This window comes from Quercus suber, unplaced genomic scaffold (genome assembly GCF_002906115.3).
Source record: "Quercus suber isolate HL8 unplaced genomic scaffold, Cork oak 2.0 scaffold_406, whole genome shotgun sequence".
Taxonomy (NCBI): Eukaryota; Viridiplantae; Streptophyta; class Magnoliopsida; order Fagales; family Fagaceae; genus Quercus; species Quercus suber.
In genome coordinates this window covers 402160-420522 of record NW_027069857.1, presented here as the reverse complement: position 1 = coordinate 420522, position 18363 = coordinate 402160, and the positions used below count along the sequence as shown (strand labels likewise).

Here is an 18363-nt window from a genome sequence, read left to right as displayed (position 1 = left end):
CACCTCGCCACCTCCATTTGATGATGAGTTCGATGTGCCCTTTGGCAATTCGTTACAAAAAGGGGAGTACATTTGTAAAGGAGATTTTGTTGTAGGGGGAGATTTTGTTGTTTGGAGCTATGGAGCTTTAGATTGTATCTAGGTGCTTCATTTGTATATTATTTTGGCTCATGATGTATTTTTTTTTAGATATCTATGATAGGGGGAGAACGTTGATGTATTTATATATGTTTCTTGTTTCACATTGTTATTGATTTATATTTATAGGTTATTCATGATATATGTCTTTATTTTTGTGTTATTGAAATCAAGAAGTTATTTTTGTACTTGTTTTTTCACACATGCGTTTATGCGTTTGTTGAGTTTTCAGGAATATAAGGTTGATTAGTCATTGCTTGTCTACACTTGCAACTGATTGATAGTAGTTAAGTTGAATTTGTTGTTTGGGCATGATATTGTAATGGGCTGTTTTTTTTTTTTTAAACTTTGAGCCTTTTTTTAGTTTGTGTTTTGTTACGGATTGCCAAAGGGGGAGTTTTTGGGTTCTAAAACTTTAGGTTAAATGTATTAGAACTTCAATTTTAATGTTAGCAAACCATGATCAAAAGTTTAGTCTTATTTTAGACTTGCTCAAATATGTTTAGTGTAAAGTTGGAATGGTATTCTGCAGGATTTACTGTATAAATCTGCTAGCTCATCGATCGGAAATTAGACTCGATCATCGAAACTCTGTAAATTTGTTTTTGAGTAATTTTCCAACTCACCCAAGCCCTTGACGTGTAGGGTTTTATGTTTTGCCCTAAGTATAAAAGGGAAAACCCTAGCCATGTTTTATGTTGTTGCTTTTATGTTGTGTTGTGAATCTTTGTGAGATCTAGAAGGGTTTGCCTTCACATAACTTAGGGTATCAAGAATCAGATTATGTCAAGAGCTTGGTGATCATTCAGTTCATTAAGAGTTAAATAATACAAGCGGAGTGCTTGCTTACTGTGGAATCAAGAAAAAGTAGTTCTGGACTCGAGTGTCAGTGGTTGTGGTAGTAAGTTTCCTACTTGAGGTAGAATAAGATGTTAGTGGTTAAGTTGCTATTTGTAAATTTAATTCTTTCATAGTGATTTTTTTTACCTTAGAATAGCTAGGTTAAATCCTCCCAGTTTTTTACCGTTTGGTTTCCTGGATTATCATATCTTGTGTTCTTTATTTTTCCACTATTCAATGATATGATTTATCTTGTTAACCTAGATCTCATAATTTACCTAATTAATCACTTGGCTAGATAATAGGTTAATCTGTTTTGTTTAAGAGGTCTAAAAACGTACAGTGGGTAATGAGGGTATATATTGTGTGGTGAAGGGTAAGAAAGTCACACTTAAAGTCCTCTAGCAGAGTGTTTCACGAGTACCTCGCCGAGATGGCTTGTATACCATATTATTTATTATATATATATATATATATCAATATAATATCAATTAATAGAATATCTTATATATTTTACAATCAATATATTTAAAATAAATTAATATAATAAATTATAGTGCCTAAAGAGGAAAATGAATGATAACTTGATAAGTTATTAAGCTTTTAATTTTTTAAAGAAAAGAAAACAAATATAAAAAAAGAAATGATACGTCTACAATATTTTTACAACATTTTTACAACAAATCTTAAGTGGCAGGTTGTTATTGTTGGGGCAAAAAAGTAATCTTAGTGTTAGTTTCAAATTTGAACCAATAACAACTAACTACTTATGATTTGTTATAAAAATATTATAAAATTATTATAGATGTAACATCTCTCATATAAAAAATAGTACATAGCTACGTAAGAGAGAGTAAAAAAAAGACAAATGAGCAAAGAAAAGGTAATAAATAAAGAGGAAGAAAGAAAAGTAATAGTCCCTGACAACATGACATGAGCGCGAGACACAAGTAAAAGAGAAGACAAAGTTAAAAAGACAAACTGGCAGTGAAACATTGTTCCGCCCGAAATTTAAGTTTCGGCCGGAATTGGCTGAAACAGTCTGAAATGGCCGAAATTCACTAGAATTGATGTCGAGGTGGAACAAGGGGTTTAGTGTGCTGGTTTCATGACAGGATTGGAATATTCCGCCTGTTTTAGCCGGAACGGAACGGAATTCACAACAATACTACAGAAACACCTTATTTCGTCTCGGATTAAATATCGGCCGGTACTATTCCTGCACACTGTGACTCAAAAATACGATCGAGTTGACTCCTTTTTGTCCTCCTCACGCCGGCCTGACTCTCTCCTTCTTTTCACCGTCACATACTGACAACCAGAAACTACTGATCGGCAGCACTAGAGATTAATATGATTAATCGGTTGAACTTGTGCGATAAAAGTCTAAGCTCCTTTTGTTGGTTTTGCAACGGATTATTCAATTAACCATATACAGTAAAAGCATCACTCAAGAAGAACTATATAGTTCTATAATATCATATATCCTACCAAGTTCCCAAACTTTTACTCTATATATATATATATATATAGTAATAATGCACTAGTAAATCTGGTCACAAAAACAAATTTGGGGAGCAAAGCAAAGATGGACAATAGAAACTAGAAACACGTACGTACCTCTCTTTACTCCTCTGATTTTAGGGTGCAAAGTGAATTGACAGTTACTAGAGTTGAATACGAAGACCCAGATCAAAGTTTGGCAATGAAACGTGAAGGGTGGGGAAGTAGGCAGAATGTAAGGCGTGAAAAATGAATCATGGAAGAGGAAGATGTAAGACAGGTTAACAATGAAGGTGTGGAAAACAACCCATAAATAGAAATTAGGCGAAAAGCACATTTTAGTCCCTACATTTTCAGGCGATTTCCATTTTAGTCCCTAAATTTTATTTTTACCGCTTTTAATCCCTATCCTGAAAAACGCTTCCATTTTTGTCCCTGCCGTTACTCATTTAACAGAAATATCATACGTGGCAAACGGTCCAACAGTAAATGCTGACGTGTCTATTAAATTAATATTAAAAAAAGCTACATCAGATAAAAATAATATTTCAAAATGCCACGTCAGCAATTTAATTTTTGAAAAAAAGCCACCTCAAATAAAAATAATATAAAAAGTTATAACCTAATTATTTTTTTTAAAGAAAAGAAATTAGTTAAATTAATTTTTTTTCCCTTTTTTTGGAAGAACATGAAGAACGTGTTCTTCATTTTTCTTCCCTACAAACCCAGAAAATCATACACCGAATGAAGAACGTGTTCTTCATTTTTCTTCCCCACAAACCCAGAAAATCATACACCGAAGAACATCAAGAACCCACAAACCCAGAAAATCATACACCGAAGAACATGAAGAACGTGTTCTTCATTTTTCTTCCCCACAAACCCAGAAAATCATACACCACAAACCCAGAAATCAAACCACAAACCCGAAACCCAGAAACAAAATCACCAAACACCCACTGCCGAGAAACCCACAAACCCAAAAATCAAACCACCCACTACCGAGCAATTCATACCCAAACCCAATACCTAACTCACCAAACACCTAAACAAAAAATCACCAAACACCCAAACAAAACCCAAAGGCACGACCACCACCACCTCAAATAGAACCCAGCCACCACCAAAACCCGGCTACCAACGAAACCCAGCCACCAAACAAACCCAACAAGCACCAAATCTTGCCACTAAATTGATCCAGCAAGCACCAAAACCCACCACCAAATGGATCCAGCAAACACTGAGAAAAACCCACCACCAAAGCCGGCCACCGATTCAACTCCACAACCGAAACCCACCACCGAAACGCCACCACTAAAACCTAGCAACCACCGATTCGATCCAACCAAAACTTAGTTAGATGAGAAGAGATAGATGAGCGAAACATGTTGTGAATAGAGAAAGAGGAATGGGAAACATAGAAGAGAGATATAGAGGGAGAGATGGAGAACTGTGAATAGAGAGAGAGGAATGGCAAACATGCTTTTTATTTTGTAAATCTGAGTGATTTTATGGTTTTGGTTGCTAAGAAAATGCAAGAAAAGAAAAGTAAATTTTTAATTTTTAATTTTTTGGGCAAGCTTAGTTGGGGAAGAAAAATGAAGAACACGTTCTTCATGTTCTTCCAAAAAAAAGGAAAAAAAAATTAATTTAACTAATTTCTTTTCTTTAAAAAAAATAATTAGGTTATAACTTTTTATATTATTTTTATTTGAGGTGGCTTTTTTTCAAAAATTAAATTGCTGACGTGGCATTTTGAAATATTATTTTTATCTGATGTAGCTTTTTTTAATATTAATTTAATAGACACGTCAGCATTTACTGTTGGACCGTTTGCCACGTATGATATTTCTGTTAAATGAGTAACGGCAGGGACAAAAATGGAAGCGTTTTTCAGGATAGGGATTAAAAGTGGTAAAAATAAAATTTAGGGACTAAAATGGAAATCGCCTGAAAATGTAGGGACTAAAATGTACTTTTCGCCTAGAAATTACTCAAAAGAAAAAATAAAAAGCACAAACAATCAATCAAGATAAAAAGGCACCTGTGAGTATTTCGAATATATCTCATGCTGTGTTGGGGATATGTTCTCCACCCATGAGTATTTCGAAGATATCTAATGCTCTCCACCCATGAGTATTTTGAATATATCTAATGCTCTCTACTTGTGAGCATTTCGAATATATTTGATGCTCTCCACTCGTGAGTATTTCAAATATATCGATGCTTTGTTGGGGGATATGCTCTCCACCTGTGAGCATTTCGAATATATATAATGCTTTCCACTCGTGAGTATTTCGAATATATCGATGCTCTATTGGGAGATATGCTCTCCACTTAAGAATATATCGATGCTCTATTGGGAGATATGCTCTCCACTTGTGAGTATTTTGAATATAATAGCTGGGATATATTCGAAATTTCATAATTTTAGAATAGCTCAAGTGTCCCATTATGTAAGGTGACATAGGGGTGGCAAAATCAACCCAAATTCATTTGTCCACCTAAACTCACCCACTTAAAATAAATCCAAACCCACCCAATTATTAGTTGGGTTAAATAGTTATTAACTAAATTAAACTCAATTAACACTAATGTTTATTGGGTTTTAATTGGGTACCCAATTACCCAACTCCAAAACTACTAAAATTACCAAAATACCCCTTAACCTAAAAAATGACCAAAATAACACATAAACCCAAAAAATGACCAAAATACCCCTGAAATTCAAAAAAAGACCAAAATACCCCCGAAACTCAAAAAAAGACCAAAATACCCCTGAAACCCAAAAATGACCAAAATACCCCCAAAACCAAAAAATGACCAAAATACCCCCCGAAACCTAAAAATGACCAAAATACCCCTAAAACCCAAAAAATGATTAAAATACCCCCAAAACCTAAAAATGACCAAAATACCCTTGAAATCCAAAAAATGACCAAAATACCTCCGAAACCCAAAAAAAAAAAACCAAAATACCCCCGAAACCTAAAAATGACCAAAATACCCCTCTTTAGGTTTTTTACTGGTAAATACCTCCGAAACCCAAAAAAAAAAAACCAAAATACCCCCGAAACCTAAAAATGACCAAAATACCCCTGAAATCCAAAAAATGACCAAAATACCTCCAAAACCTAAAAATGACCAAAATAACCCTGAAACCCAAAAAATGACCAAAATACCCCTAAAACCCAAAAAATGACCAAAATAGCCCCAAAACCTAAAAATGACCAAAATACCCTTGAAATCCAAAAAATGACCAAAATACCCCCGAAACCCAAAAAAAAAGACCAAAATACTCGTGAAATCCAAAAAATGATCAAAATACCTCCAAAACCAAAAAATGACCAAAATACCCCTGAAACCCAAAAAATGACCAAAATAGCCCCAAAACCTAAAAATGACCAAAATACCCTTGAAATCCAAAAAATGACCAAAATACCCCCGAAACCCCAAAAAAAGACCAAAATACCCCCGAAACCTAAAAATGACCAAAATACCCCTGAAATCCAAAAAATGACCAAAATACCCCCGAAACCTAAAAATAACCAAAATATCCTCAAAACCTAAAAATGACCAAAATACCGCTAAAACTCAAAAAATTACCAAAATACCGCCGAAACCTAAAAATGACCAAAATACCCCTAAAATCCAAAAAATGACCAAAATACCCCAGAAACCTAAAAATTACCAAAATACCTCCGAAACCTAAAAATTACCAAAATACCTCTGAAACCTAAAAAATGGCCAAAATAACCCCGGAGTCTAAAAAATAACCAAAATAACCCTAAAACCTAAAAAATGACCAAAACACCCTCGAAACCTTAAAAATGATTAAAATACCCTCGAAACCTAAAAATTAGCCAAAATAACCCCGAAGCCTAAAATTTGATCAAAATAACCTAGAAACCTAAAAATGATCAAAATAACCCTGGAACCAAAAAAATGACCAAAATAACCCCGAAGTCTAAAAATTGACAAAAATAACCCCGAAACCTAAAAATGACCAAAATACCCCCTAAATCTAAAAAGTGACCAAAATACCCCTTAAACCTAAAAAATGACCAAAATACCCTCAAACCTCTAAAGTGACGAAAATACCCCTAAACCTTTGAAATGACCCAAATAAACCCAAAACCGCTAAAATGGCCACAAACAACGTGAAACCTCTAAAATTTCCAAAAATACCCTGAAACATCTAAAACAACCAAAATACCTCTAAACCTATAAAACGACCAAAATACCCCTCAAAATATCTAAAATGACCAACATACAACTAATCCTATAAGATGAACAAAATACACTCGAAACCTCTAAAATTGCCAAAATAGGGGTTTGGGGTATCTTAGTCATTTTTTAGGTTTATGGGTATTTTGGTCATTTTTTATGTTTAGGGAGTATTTTGGTCATTTTTTAGTTTTACAGGGGATTTTGATAATTTTTTAGGTTTATGGTGTATTTTTATCGACTTACAGATTTAAGGGGATTTTTTTGTCATTTTATAGGTTTTGGGGAATTTTGGTCGTTTTTTAGGTTTCAAGGATATTTTAGTCATTCTAAGGTTTAGGGGTTATTTTGGTTGCATTTAGGTTTCAGGGGTATTTTGGTCATTTTTTAGGTTTCAAGGGGTATTTCAGTTAATTTTTAGGTTTCAAAGGTACATCGATTATTTTTTAGGTTTAGGGGGTATTTTGGTCATTTTTAGGTTTAGGGGCTATTTTGGTCATTTTTAGGTTTCTAGGTTATTTTGGTCAATTTTTAGACTTCGTGGTTATTTTGGCCATTTTTGAAGTTTCAGGAGTATTTTGGTCATTTTCAGTTTTCAAGGTTATTTTGGTCAATTTTTAGGCTTCGATATTATTTTGGCCATTTTTTAGGTTTCAGAGGTATTTTAGTAATTTATTAGGTTTTGGAGATATTTTGGACATTTTTTGGGTTTATGGGGTATTTTGGTCATTTTTAGGTTTTGGGGCTATTTTGGTCATTTTCAGGTTTCTAGGTTATTTTGGTCAATTTTTAGACTTCGTGGTTATTTTGGCCATTTTTGAAGTTTTGGGAGTATTTTGGTCATTTTTAGTTTTCAGGGTTATTTTGGTCAATTTTTAGGCTTCAAGGTTATTTTGGCCATTTTTTAGGTTCCAGAGGTATTTTAGTAATTTTTTAGGTTTTGGAGGTATTTTGGACATTTTTTGGGTTTATGGGGTATTTTGGTCATTTTTAGGTTTTTGGGGTATTTTGGTCATTTTTAGGTTTCTAGGTTATTTTGGTCAATTTTTAGACTTCGTGGTTATTTTGGCCATTTTTGAAGTTTCGGAAGTATTTTGGTCATTTTTAGTTTTCAGGGTTATTTTGGTGAATTTTTAGGCTTCGATGTTATTTTGACAATTTTTTAGGTTTCAGAGGTATTTTAGTAATTTTTTAGGTTTTGGAGGTATTTTGGACATTTTTTTGGGTTTATGGGGTATTTTGGTCATTTTTAGGTTTTTGGGGTATTTTGGTCATTTTTTGGGTTTCAGGAGTATTTTTGGTCATTTTATGGGTTTTGGGGGGGTATTTTGATCATTTTTAGGTTTCAGGGGTATTTTGGTCATTTTTTGAGTTCTAGGGATATTTTGGTAATTTTTAGATTTCGGGGGTATTTTCGTCATTTTTTGGTTTTGGGGATATTTTGGTAATTTTATAGGTTTTGGGGGTATTTTGGTAATTTTTAGGTTTCAGTAGTATTTTGGTCATTTTTTGGGTTCTAGGGGTATTTTGGTCATTTGTTAGGTTCTCGGGGGTATTTTGGTCATTTTTTGGGTTCTCGGGGGTATTTTTTAGGTTATTTTTAGACTTCGTGGTTATTTTACCCACTCCTTCTCAACCACACAGCCTCACAAATATCTCTCTCCCTCTTGACCAGCTGTCCCTCTTCTGGCGCGCTCAAACACAAACACAAATATAAACATAAACACACATCCCTTTACATCTCTCTCCTTCCTCTTGGTCTCTCAGTTTACTTCTAAATTTTCGGTCACCAAACTCTTCTCCATGGTTTGACTTCTCCCAACATGAATGTAAAGTAAAATCTCCAAGACCCACCTTCTAATATCTATGGGTTTTTATCCTATATTGTTAAGATTGCTCTTTGTTGTGTGGGTTTTGTTTTAGGGGTTGTTTTGTTGTGTTTGTCGGGACATTTAAGATCTGATTGGAGGTTTTTAATTTTATAGGGTGATATGGATTTATTGTTTGGCAACTATGTGTGTTGGATTTCTTGAGAAATCATTTGGATTTTTTATTTATACGGGAGATTGGGATTAATTTTTGAAAGAGGGTTTCCTTGTATTTGAAATGTCTTTGGCATATGTGGTTGTGATTGTGGTGTTAACTATAAATTTGTGCAAGTAATGTGAGCATATGTCTTTTGCTTACTAAGTGTTTGATAAATTGCCCATATGAGTTATGAGATTAAACTTCTTAACTTGTGTTGTGATGATTGTTATATTAGGTTATGGGTTGTGATCTTAGTTGTTTATATGTGTTAACACATGTAGCTTTAAGGTTAATCAAGTCTCAAAGTTTGGAATAGTATTAAAATTATTGTAATTTTCTAACAGATTTGAGTAAGCTGTACTATGTAATTTTTAATAAATTATAAAAAAATTATTTTGAGTCGAATTTTTGATAGTACATGCTAGACATATAAAGGCTTCTCTCTATTGAATTTCAAGCTTTTTGGATAACACTAAGTAGACCAAACGGATTTTTAAAAAGAGCTGACATGTTGCAAATTTAATCAGAAAGTATGATTAGAATGTTGAGACTTTAAGGAATTTACTACAAGCTTTTGTTGTGTGGTTTAGCTTGTAAGTTCATATGTGCTTTTATTAACAAGTGTTTTACTTTGGCTAATTTTATCATGGTTTGGTAATGACATACTTTGTATTAAGTTGGTAAATGCACATTGTTTGTGGAAGGGTAATGACATGCTTTTGTATTAAGTTGGTAAATGCACATTGTTTGTAGTGGGAAAATTTAAGGCTTTGGTAGTGTTATAGTCCTATGAGTTTCTTGTATGCTTGTTTGGTTCCCTTTTGGGTAGGGGCACTTGTCTTGGGATGGTTAAGCTAGACTTTAGGGCTTTAGGTTTGATTAAATTGATTTTTTAGGGAATCCTTTCCAATTTATGGAGACAAATTTGAAAGTGTAATTTGTGGTAGGCTTTGTTATTAATAGGCTTGATACTTGTGTTTTTAGGTTCCAAGGTACTTGGTGATAGAACTAGTAACTTGATTGGTTGAATGTGGTGCTCAGTTGAGATAAATTTGGATTTGACTGTTGAAATAAGTAGCTTTTTAATAGGATTTTTGGAAAATAACCATGTTTCTTAAACGTTATTTTTGAGTCAAACATATTTTGGGAAATTATTTTTGGAACTATGTTTTCTTAAAAAGTGTTATGTTGTGACCCTACTATATATGATTATATATGAAAGTGCATCATATTTCTTATTGCATATGGGGAAATGCATGATTTTTTAGCATCGAAAAGATTAGCATCTTTGATTAAATTCTTGAGAGTAGATTTTATGGATTTAGTGTATTATTTGAAAGATTTAAAAATGCTTTATCTTGACTTGTGATGTTTGGGGAAACTAATACAAAATCTTCTTAACAAAAAATGAATTTGAAGGCTTTGAGAACCTTGTGAATATTTTGCGTATTTCAAAGGTTTTTATGAAACTACTTAAAATTGAACTATGTTTTGATTTCACGTAAACTGTGAGCTCTTCATGTTTTCACCCTTGGGCTGTGACATGTGTTTACCCAGCTAGATACTATAGTCTGTGACATTGTTATCTTAGTGCCCGTCTTTGTGATGATTATGAGTTTCGGCTTTGTGTCGACAGATTAGTTTCAACTAGGAATGGCAACGGGTCGGGTTTGGGCTGGGTTTTTCCATACCCGGACCCGACCCACGGGGCAAGACCCGAGGCCCGGACCCGGCCCGTTTAGAATACCGGGTTTTTTTTCGGGGCCCAAACCTGCCCCAGCCGAGCCCCGTTAAGGGATTGGGCCCAACCAAAAAAAAAAATTGAAGCCCAAATTTTATTTGCTTTATCAGCAACACAAATCCTTTTCGGTTCCTTTGCTTTACCAGCAACCAAAAGTAATATCAACAAACTAAAACCATCACAAAGAAGTCTCAATTATTTTCTGAATACACTTTCATTTTCATAGCAACCAAACTGAAAAAGAATATATAATAAATATCATAGACATTTCAACAAACACAAGAGCTTTAGTGCAATAAAACTCAGGCAAAACGAAAACAAGTAAAAAATGAAATGAAACTATAATATAAAGCCAGTAAGAAGTAGCAGATGGATTTTTGTTTTTCCCACTATACTTTCCTCTTTGTTTTTATTGAGAACCAAACAGAAAACGAAAGGAAATATTGCAGATCGGAACTTTACTACCCACTCCAACAACCCACCCTTGGCAATGTTCTCCACAGCGCTATCGTAAGCAGGAATCCCAACCCAAATCGGCCATTATCTCCTCCTCCATCTGCCGATAAACCCTAAAACATCAAGGGTTATACCGGTTTGCCTAAACATGCTCACTAATTCAAGGGTTGATGAAAGCCATTGCCATGTCGTTGCCATCCACCAAACATGGTTATGCCTTAACGAGTCGTGTGCTTAGGGAGTGTCGGAGTGAGGGTGAGGAGGCGAGGGAGCTTAGGGAGGCGTGACTGAGGGACTGAGCTGAGTGAGATGGAGTGTCGGAGTGAGGGTGAGGACTGAGGGAGGAGGCGTGAGTTTGAGTTGCTGCTGAAGAATCAAATGAGGGATTAGGGTTTGATGATAGGTATATATATAGAGAGAGGGGGTATTTTTGTAATTTTAGGATACCGGGTTTTTATCCGGGCCGGGATAAGGGTCGGGTTTTGAATTTTTTTGATAAAACCCGGACCTGATTCGGGTTTTATTTTTAAAACCCATACCCGACCCTATTTCTAATCGGACCGGGTAAAACCCGACCTATTAGGGTCAGGCCAGACTGGGTACCTGCGGGTCGGGCAAAAATTGCCATCCCTAGTTTCAACTTTGTGTCAAAGATGAGTTTCGGCTTTGTGTCGGCAGATGAGTTTTGGCTTTGTGTTGGCAAATGAGTTCCGACTTCATGTCCGCAGATTAGTTCCGACTCAGTGTCAGTAATGAGCTTCGGCTTTGTGTCGACGATGAGTTCCGACTCTGTGTTGGCAATGAGTTCCAACTTTGTGTCGACGATTGTCATGTGGCCCTGGGTTGGATTTTCTGGTTTAGAACAGTGTTGTTATTGCTCACAGTGTATAGTATGTAGTTTCATGTTGAGATATTTTGAGAAATATATACTTATGTAGTTTCACATTGAGATATTTCATAGAAGATTTGTGCTATGTTGTTTCAAGCATTCTTGTCATGTCATTACTGGTATCGAATTTTCAAAAATCAAATGGAAATTCTCAAAGCATAACATGTTTTGTAAAATGCTCATTATTATGAGACTTGCATTTCTCCCACCCTCGTTAATTATGCTACTTATTGGACTTTAGCTCATTCCACTCTCCAATAGTTTTACAAATAAATTTGTTATACCTCAGGAATGGAGCTTGTCTTATTCGTGGAGATTGGAGTTTTATGCTGAATTGGGAGGCTAACATTATTATTGGTTGGTGATTCGATCTAGTTGTTTTTAAGGAAGTAGTAGTTAATTCTATTAGAGGTTAGGCTCTCTTAGGTTTTGTTAGCCCAAGAATTTTGTTGGGATTGTATATTTTTGAGAACATTGGAGTTTTATGTTAAATCGTTTGGTGTTTGGAATATTCATGTAAATTTTGGAGGCATATGATTTGTAATTTTTATTGTTTGTATATATGTTATTAAGCTCTGACTTATATTGTGGAGAGATCAATATGTTTATTTATTTTATCATATGGAAAGAAAAAAAAAATCCCCTACCATTTCTCTTGAAGGTTTGGTTTGGGGCGTGACATGAATTAATTTCTTCACCAGCCATCCAGATATGTCTAGTTTTGAATATTCAAAGCGTAGAATTAGAAATCAGGAGTTTGTAAATGGCAAGAATAAAAATAGGGTAAAAATTAGAATGGGTCTAAAGCTTGTTGGGCTTGTATTCTAACAGAGATGATAAAGATGGAATTGGATTGCAAGGTGATTGTTGGGAGCTTATTGCGTTAGTTTGTATGCAAAATGTGGTGATATCATTGATACGTCTAGCAAATTTTATTATTTGCCTTAGAGAAATGTTATAACATTTTTTTTTGATAATCAGAGAAATGTTATAACATGGGGATACTTGAAGAATGAAGATACAAGTTCTGCGTCAATTTTATTGAAAAGATGTCAATAGGAAATGCAGTGACTTTGATTGAAATGATTGATGGGTTCTCAAAGCATTTCAAGGCATTGTTCAACAGGGTTCCTAGGTATAAATATCATAGATACGGATGGAAGGAGCATAATGGGTGTGGTCTCAAAATTGAGGGTATAAATTAACAATTTTAAAATACAAGGGATTAATGTAACAACAAATATGGGGCTGTAAATGAATCAAGTTGTTCATAAACAGCTCGTTCATATTTATTTGTTATAAACTAGTTAAGTTTAAGCCTTAATTTTAGGCTTGCTAAATCAATGAGGCGAGCCCAAGCCAAAAAAAAAAAATCAAGAATAAGCTCGTAAACAATAGGGCTCAATAAAAAATAAGTCGAGTTTAGGCTGATTTATGAGCTTGGCTATGCTTTATATAAGCTTGAAAAATAAGCTTATATCTTACTAAACCTTTAATTAATTGAGAATTGAGACCATGTGTCTAAACCAAATGTGGTTGATAATATGCTTAATATGAGTTTGATAATGTATTTGTTTTGAATCTCCAGTTCAAAAGCTTAATATTGAGTTTAAGCCTAACTTGACTAATAAATCAAGTCAAGCCAAGCAGAGTTCAAACTTTTAAGCTGTCGAACAAGATCAAGCTCAAACGTAGTTTGTAAGCTTGATTTGAGCTCAAGCCAAGTTTAAATATTTTATATTTGTTGTTGAGCTGGACTTGAACATTCAATACTCGACAAAGTTCGGTTCGTTAAAACCCCAAGTTACAAACCTAAACTAGGAGGGACCAAAAGATATTTTGCCAATAAACAATCTTCGTTCTTGCTTTTACCCTTTCTTTTCTTCTTTCTTCTTTCTTCTTCTGCCCATTCTTTTAGGGGACAGTAGATGCCAAGTAAAACTAGGTTTTGAACTATGATGACAACCAAAGTACAGCAAGATAATTGCATCAAACGACATTATATAATTTTTTTTAAAAAGGGAATATACAAAGTACCTCTCTTTATGCTATCGATGCTATCAAATTGTTAACGAAGCACAAGTTGTTTCCACTGCCTCCACTCGAATTGCAAAGCAGTTGGTCAAGGATGGTCAATATGCTGAACAAGAGAGTAAATGTGAGAACTATTAGTGATATATTAGCCTATTAGCATAGGCCCAAGCTTAATACTACTTTGTATGTAAGCTAAGTCTCTTACTTGTACTAGAAATCTATTAGTTTAGGATTTAATCTTCTATATATATCCATGTTATGGTTAATTGTAATACAGGTTTTATACTACACTTTTACATAATAAAGACGTAGCCCTTAAAGGATTCATCTATAGACGTAAGTCGACAAAGCTGAACCACGTAACCCTCATGTTCTCAGTGTTCCTCTTCTATACTTCTCCTTCTACATCCACTCTAGCATATACAACATGGTATAACATATCACGTTGCTAATATATTTAACATGATATCAGAGCCACCTTCCTATGGTTATGGTTTTTTTGTCTTTACAGTATGTTTAATTGCAATCTTTGTCTTCTTCAGTGTTTCTTTGTTGCGTTAATCTTCTTTGGCTTCCCATTATTGCTGTCAAAACTCTCTGGTATAGTCATGTCACTGTTAGAAGTTGCATCAATACTACAAGACCATTGTCTTCTTTAAACCACTGTCACAGAGTCAAACTTCATTCAAATGAACTTCTCAATCTTATAAAATCTCAAAGTTTCATCAAGGTTCCATCTTGAATTTGAGAGGGGGTGTTAGAGATATGTTAACCCATTAGCATAGGCCCAAGCCTAATACTACTTTGGGTGCAAACCAAGTCTATTACTTGTACTAGAAGTCTATTAGTCTACTATATATACCCATGTTATACTTCATTATAACACAAGTTTTGTACTACACTTTTACATAATAAAGACATAGCCCTTAAAAGATTCCTCTGTAGACGTACGCTGACAAGGCTGAACTACATAACCCTCATGTTCTCAGTGTTCCTATTCTATGTTTCTTCTTCCGTATCTACTCTAGCATATACAATATGGTATAACACATTGCGTTGCTAATATATTTAACAAGCAATAACAGCAACTATAATGAGAATCTAAAACCAAAATCACCTATCATAAAAGAATACAATTGAATACAAAATCCCAAGGGGTATCATACCTGATCGGTAACTACAATTCATCAGGTTGAAGCCGTTGATTCTCCTTGCTCCACTAACTTATGTATAAAACAAAATTCAAATCAATGAAAAAGTAAAATAAAGAAATTGATCGAAGGAAGTATCTTTGATCTCAATCGCACAACACAAAGCAAATTGTTCCACACCCATGACTAGGTAGATCATGTATGGTAAACGAGTATAGAGGTGAGCGCGTGCTCAAAGGCTTTTCTATTTTTTTTTTTTCTTCCTAAAAGTTAATAATTTTCATTCAGTATAATTCAGAGCTACTACATTATCTAATCACAAAATTATCTAAGGGTATGATGAGATTTATACGAAAAAAATTATTTTGACCCTCAATTGCATGCACTCATTACATCCTTAGATATTTTTGTGACTAGAAAATAAAGTAATTTTAAATTATGATGAATGAACATTTTTAACCTTTACAAAAAATAGAAGAGCTTCTCTCAGAGGCTAGTATTCCATAATCATCCTACGTTTTTGGCAATTCTTGCAATGTAATTATCAAAGTTTCAATGATTGGAAGATGATATTTTATGGTATTACTTAATCTTTAGGTCAATATTTTTATTTTAATGTACATTAGGCTGATATTTACTTAATATTTACTTAAATGGATAATTTGATGTAAAAAAAAAACCTTCATGAGGATAATTTTTTTTTTTTTTTTTTTTTTTTTTTTACATCTGAAATCTAAGCCACCCAATTTTCATGAGGATAAAAATATAATTTTTTTGTAACTTACAGGAAAAATGGGAAAAAACACACAAATCAATTTGATGTGATTTCTATTACCATCTAATATCAAAATCCCCCTTTCATATTGTAAATGTAATTAAATTGGTGGCATGTAGAACATTTATTATTAGGCAAGACTTAAGTGTAGTACTTAAGTGTTGTACATAATTTTTGTCATTCATTATTTAACCACAAATATTAAAAAGAAAAATGCAAGTAATAACTAAAAGGAAAAGAATTACTAAAAAAATTTGCAAACAGTTGTAGAGTAAAAAATAAAAATAAAACCTTGAATACATTAGTTAGCCCAGAAGTACACGGTTTTGACTTTTGATAACAGGTGAAACTCACTCCTACTATGCTTGCAAACAAACAAAATCACTTTCCAGCAACTCAATGGCCATGTTTCAGAATAATCAAACCTCAAGATCAAGATCTCCACAGATAGAGAGTGAAAAAGTAGTGAATTTTGATAATTGGTATCTGTACACAGATCATTGAGATCAGCATACGAGAATCCCTCACCTCCATAAATTCAACCACAAATCCAATCTCGAATTCAATCCTATCTTCATCTCTCACTTCATTCACATATCACCACAAACTTCATCGTCTAGAACCAAAATACATTCGTCTTCACCGTTTTCTTGAAAGAAAAATTCAGAGTGTTGGATTTTGACAGAATTACATATAACCATATGTATGGGTCACTTATTCTATATATAAATTAAATAAGAGATGCTACGTCTACAACAATTTTACAATATTTTTACAACAAATCACATGTGGTTTATTTGTTATTAAAAGATGAAGAAAAATTCAAGAAATTAAAGAATTAAAAAAAATTCGTAACTTTAGTGTATATGAAGAGAATTACAATTTATTGGCAATTTCCGTGGGATCACAACCCACGGAAATCACAGACACATGATAATTAATAACTCAAACGTCAATAACAAAAAGAAAGACTTGAGTAGTCTACCTTTTTTTTTAAAAAAAAAAAAAAAAATTCTAATTTGATCGTTGGCCTCCTTTGCAGTCCTATCTTGCTAGTTTTTTTTTTTTTTTTTTTTTTTTGGTTTCTGTGAATTTGTATAAAATATGAGACGTGAGGATTGAGATGGATAGAGTTCAGAAATATTGTTTTTTTAAATTTAACTAAAATTTACGAGTTTTTAAATTAGTAATTTTTCATGTATAATCTTACTATTTAAGCTTTACAAAGTAGTAAGTTTGAGGGTATTTTGAGCATCAAAATTAAGAAATTCAAACAGAAAAAACCCTTAAATAATAGTGGGATTAAAACTTAAAATTTTTTTTTTTTTTAGCATCAAAATTAAGAAATTCAAACAGAAAAAACCCTTAAATAATAGTGGGATTAAAACTTAAAACTTTTTTTTTTTTTTTTGAGAAGGAAAACTTAAAACTTAAAACCACAATTACTCAGACAAAAAGGAAAAAAAAATATTTATAACCACAATAAAGCAAGAACCATGTGGAAGGACAAATGAGAAAAAAGAAATAAGAAGGCACCTTGTTTTCAAGAGCAGCTTCTTTTCCACTCGGACAGTCTCTTTGCTGAGTATCAGTAAACTAAACAGTTGATGATACCTTCTTCTTTTCCCTTTCTTACAAGTATTGATAAGTAGAGCAAATTAAAATTAAAATTTATATATATATAAAAAAGGTAAATCAGAGAAACAAACTGCAATAAAAAATCAAATTGAGAAATAAAGGACAGCATAAGCGAAGAAGAACAAGCAAGGACAAAATAAAAGCAACAAAACTAAAAGGAAGTACCACATTTTTTAGCAGTTTTCTCTTCTACTCCTTTGACTTTGCAGATCAAGGATAGTCGCTATAGTAAATGAGAGCAGCGGTGACAAGCTGAAAATACGTAACTCTTTTTTCTTTTTTCTTTTTTCTTTTTTGTGAAGTGGATCAAAGTAAAACTAAGACCCCAAGATAATAACACAAAAGACTACAACGAAAATTAAGAAATGGAAAATCTCATTCTTTACAATATATATATATATATATATATTTCTTTCCCAAAGAACCGGAGCAAAGCAAAACCAAACTAATAAGAGGATGATTACAACGAAAATAAATGGTATATAGTTGAAAGTATCAAACTCTTTTTTGTTTTTTTTGGAGAAGTGGAGCAAAATAAAACGAAGATGAGATGGTGAAGATTGATGATACAGAAGCTGCAGGGAAAACTAATTCAGAGGACAAATGAAATGAAGGAAAGTAGAGTAGGAAAAGTCTTTAAAAAGGACCTCAACGGAAAAGAGTTTCTTTTCTTGCTCATTGACTTTTGTTTTTTTAATAAATAGCTTAAAACTTATTAATTAATAATTATTCTTTATCATTGTGTCAATATATCAATTAATTTTTGGATAAGTACGTGTGAATTTCAAATTTCTTATTTCACAATAAAAAATTTACCAATTAAACTAATTTAAACTTATCTGCTCAAAAACTTTAGATATTAGGCACCCTTTACGTTGTTAGATAGGAAGAAAAATTGAATTCTAATAAATAAATAAAAGAGATCTCTTCATTTCACTTAGAT

At 33.2% G+C, this 18363-nt stretch overlaps 2 long non-coding RNA genes across 5 annotated transcripts; one reads left to right on the top strand and one right to left on the bottom strand.

Moving 5' to 3' along the window:
- The first annotated feature begins 8242 nt into the window (after window positions 1-8242).
- LOC136062362 (uncharacterized) lies at window positions 8243-12422 on the top strand. Its single transcript, XR_010624125.1, has 2 exons — window positions 8243-8537; window positions 12112-12422. It is a non-coding gene; the product is annotated as an uncharacterized LOC136062362 (long non-coding RNA).
- Window positions 10306-18103, bottom strand: LOC112039295 (uncharacterized). Of its 4 annotated transcripts, none has more exons than XR_010624122.1 (5): window positions 17319-18103; window positions 16074-16431; window positions 15023-15079; window positions 13860-13962; window positions 10306-11785 (listed from the first exon to the last, which is right to left on the bottom strand). It is a non-coding gene; the product is annotated as an uncharacterized LOC112039295 (long non-coding RNA). The 4 variants fall into 4 exon arrangements; XR_010624124.1 differs by lacking the exon at window positions 10306-11785 and having other exon boundaries at window positions 13807-13962; window positions 17319-17413; window positions 17586-18103; XR_010624121.1 differs by lacking the exon at window positions 10306-11785 and having other exon boundaries at window positions 13807-13962.
- Window positions 18104-18363: the final 260 nt, after the last annotated feature.